The 3,966-nt window shown below is 39.2% G+C and overlaps 1 pseudogene across 1 annotated transcript; it reads left to right on the forward strand.

Annotated features, from left to right (window-relative positions):
- Window positions 1-1,023: 1,023 nt before the first annotated feature.
- LOC306663423 (metastasis-associated protein MTA3-like) lies at window positions 1,024-2,610 on the forward strand (annotated as a pseudogene). The gene has a single exon. The product of its transcript is annotated as a metastasis-associated protein MTA3-like (transcript).
- The last annotated feature ends 1,356 nt before the right edge of the window (window positions 2,611-3,966 follow it).

The raw sequence follows: 3,966 nt of genomic DNA on the forward strand, positions 1-3,966 counted from the left end.
GTTCTTGGTCATGTCTATGATTTATTATATTTCCCTTTTCAAAGAACTACCTCTTTATTAATGCTATTTTTCCTGTTCTTAGTGAATAAATTTCCAGCTTTATTAGTTTCTTTCTTCTCCTTTCTCTAGGATTTTATTTTTGCCCTATAGATAATTTTTAAGGCTATCTTCTTGACTCAAACTCTTAATCAATTCCCTTGTAAATTGTTGAGTTCAATAGTAAGTTTTTTTTCTGGGGCATAGCTTTAGTCATATCATGTATATTTTGACATTCCCCATTAATTTCTTATAATTTTGCAAATTGGAGTTTGGTTTACTCTTTAACGTAGGAACTGTTTGAAAAGTATTTTGACAGATTTCTTTTATTTTCACTTTTGTTATTAAATATAGGAATTTTTACATTGATATGATGTATAAACACTGACTGCAGACTTTGAGAATATATGATCAAATCATATCAAGAAACACAGAGCGCGGCGCAAGGGCGGGGGCGCCGGGGCGCTCAGGGGTTGGGGCTTCCTGCCCCCACCTCCCCTCCCGCCGTGGGGTCCGCACGGGGCTGGGGCCCACTGGCTTCCCCAGTGCTGCCCCGGCCCTAAGGGCCAGGCGTCCGCCAGGAGGCATGAATTGAACATCCCCCACCTCCATGAAACCCCATGGGAGCAGGGCGCGTTGAGCCCCCTACCAGGGTGGCCCTTCCCTCAGGTGGCTTCTAGGCACTGGGGGCCGGGGAGCACGGGACACTCCCTCTACCACTACCTCCTTCAGTGGAAGTTGGGGTGGGCGCCATGGGGGCCCTGCCAGGGCACAGCTGGACAGGCCTGCTTGCAGGGTCAGGGCCCCTGCACCTTCCCAATGCCCCCCTGCATTTCTTGTTCAGACCCCCAAGAGTGGGGCATAGGGGAACCCAGGGAGCCTCAGGCAGAGGTGAGGAGTTGAGCACAGCTGGACTTTGCCTCTGCTGCCTGCCTTCCCAGCCTTCTGCAGAAGAGAAAATTAAGGTCAAACAATTTCTCCCTGCTCATGACGCTCTCCTCCCTCTTTCCTGATTATGTCTACTTTGAGAATTCTTCCAGCAACCCATACCTAATCAGAAGAATAGAAGAACTTAACAGGACTACAAGTGGGACGTGGAAGCAAAGGTAGTGTGCTTTTATAGACAAGGAGATATATCCAACACTCTCATAATGCTTGCGGACAAGCATGCTAAAGAAATTGAAGTATCTGAAACAACAGTTGAGGTTGACTTGACTGATAAACATAGGGAACTCTTTTTGTCACGCCAGTATGAATCTCTACCTGCAATGCATATCAGGGGAAAATGCAGTGTTGCCCTTCTGAATGAGACAGAATCAGTATTATCATATCTTGAGAAAGAGGATACCTTTTTCTACTCCTTGGTCTATGACCCCTCATTGAAAACAGTATTAGCTGACAAAGGTGAAATCAGAGTGGGTCCTGGATACCAAGCAGACATTCCAGAAATGCTCTTGGAAGGAGAATCAGATGTAGGAGAACAGTCAAAATTGGAAATTAAAGTTTGGGATCCAAATAGCCCACTTACAGTTCGACAGATTGATCAGTTTTTAGTTGTAGCTCGGGCTGTTGGGACATTCGCTAGAGCCCTGGACTGCAGCAGTTCTGTGAGGCAGCCTAGCTTGCACATGAGTGCAGCTGTAGCTTCCCAAGACATCACATTTTTTCATGCTATGGATACATTGTATAGACACAGCTATGATTTGAGCTGTGCAATTAGTGTCTTAGTACCACTTGGAGGACCTGTTTTATGCAGAGATGAAATGGAAGAATGAATGGTCTGCCTCTGAAGCTGGCTTATTTGAAGAGGTACTAGAAAAATATGGCAAGGACTTCAATGATATACTCCAAGACTTTCTCCCTTGGAAGTCATTGACTAGCATCATTGAATATTATTACATATGGAAAACTGCTGACAGATACGTGCAGCAGAAACATCTAAAAGCAGCAGAAGCTGAGAGTAAACTGAAACAAGTATATATCCCAATTTACAAACCAAATCCCAACCAAATATCTACCAGCAATGGCGCTTGGTGCTGTCAATGGAGCTGTGGGGACCACGTTCCAGCCCCAGAACCCCCTCTTAGGGCGAGCCTGTCAGAGCTGCTATGCTACACAGTCTCACCAATGGTTTTCTTGGGGCCCAACTAGTATGCAGTGTGGATTATGTGCAACTTGTTGGCTGTATTGGAAAAAAGTACGGAGGCCTGAAAATACCCACTCATTCAGAAGAAGAGAAGTTTTCTCCCAGTCCAACTACAGAGGACCCCTGAGTTAGAAGTTACCTGTCCCGGCAAACGATGCAGGGGATGCCTGTCCAAAACACTGGGAGTCCAAAGTCTGCAGTGAAGACCCCCCAAGCTTTCTTCCTTCATACTTCATATTTCACAAAGTTTACTCCTCAGGTCTACAAAAATACCCTATGGTTGCGGCAGGCAGCAAGACGGGTGGGCGTTTGTTGCTATTAATTATGCTGCCATTAGGGCAGAATGTAAGATGTTTTTAAATTCTTCACCTTATATGTTATGCTTTTCTGACCATTTTTCTTTCTTTCTCTCTCTCTCTCTCTCTCTCTCTCTCGTTTGAAATAAACATAAGTTCCGTGTACAGCCAAAAAAAAAAAAAAAAGAAGTTTTGATACTAGAAAAGAATGTATATCTTTTCTTTGGGAGGTATAGAATATGATTTGAATATAAATATTTTAATAAATAAAATAGAAATATAACATAAAATAAATATAAATATACTTAGAAAAGCTACATTTTAAAATTTTGTTTACTAGGTTTTTCATGAGCTATTAATATAAATTAATGTTTCTATTGATTTTTCTGTGTATTTGCTGTATTCCATTATTTATGTAATGCAATGCTTTTTTATTTGCTGTATGAAGATTTATGAAACTTATAATTTCCTAGTATGTTCTCCTTGCTTCATTAACATCTTTGGTGATATATACTAAACTTTGAAAACAATGATATTGCTACAACTTTCTTCCTAATAATATTGATCCAAATTTATTTCTTCATTTTAAATCTTTCTTGATTGTTTTGTTTCATTTTATTTTTTTTATATAAGGGAAATTACATATTTAAACCAATTTGAGCCTTTTTATATTGTTAGGATATTTCAGGATACTCCATGCCCCTTTTACTTTTAAATTTTAAGTGATTATTCTTTGGCCTTCAAGTGTCTATATACAGTGTTTTATATATATATATACACACACATACATATATATATATATACATATACACACATATATATATGAAAGTTTTCACCCATTTATCTATTCAAATTTTATTCCATAACCTTCATGTGTTTTCCCCTGGGTTCGACTAAACTATCTCCCCCCTCCTTCTTTACCTCTGCTTCTTCCTGCACCTCCCCCTCTTCTTTTCCTTCAAACCCTTATCTTTTCCATCTATCCCTAGTTACTCAATTTGTAATCATGTTAACTGTGGAAAAAAATCATAACTTCCAATTGCTTTCTTTATTATTTAGAATATTTTCTTTACGTTTGAATGTCAAACCCTGTAAAGTAGTTTTGGATTAGCACCATATTTTCCCTTCAGAATGTCCTTAATATTGGGACTACTGTATGGGACCAGCCTCCCTCTTCCTCTTGCCATTTCACTCTTTTCAAATTTCTGATATTTTCTGCCTTAAAAAATTTTTTTTCTTTGAAATTCAGGAAGAATATGTTTTGGCTGATCATTTTTTATAAAATTTGTTTTTCCTGTACCAGGGTCTTTTGGTTATTTTCTTTTTAATTAACAGGCAAATTATGTTCTAAGACATCTTTGCATATTATATTTTAGCTTTTCCTTTTTTATTTATTAAGTTATGTTTTGTAAAAACCATGATAATGTTGACATTCAATTGACTTTGCCCTCCATATGTAAGGATTTGTTACAAGAGAAAAGCCGATGG

Source organism: Sciurus vulgaris, assembly GCF_902686455.1.
Source record: "Sciurus vulgaris genome assembly, chromosome: 6".
Taxonomy (NCBI): domain Eukaryota; kingdom Metazoa; phylum Chordata; class Mammalia; order Rodentia; family Sciuridae; genus Sciurus; species Sciurus vulgaris.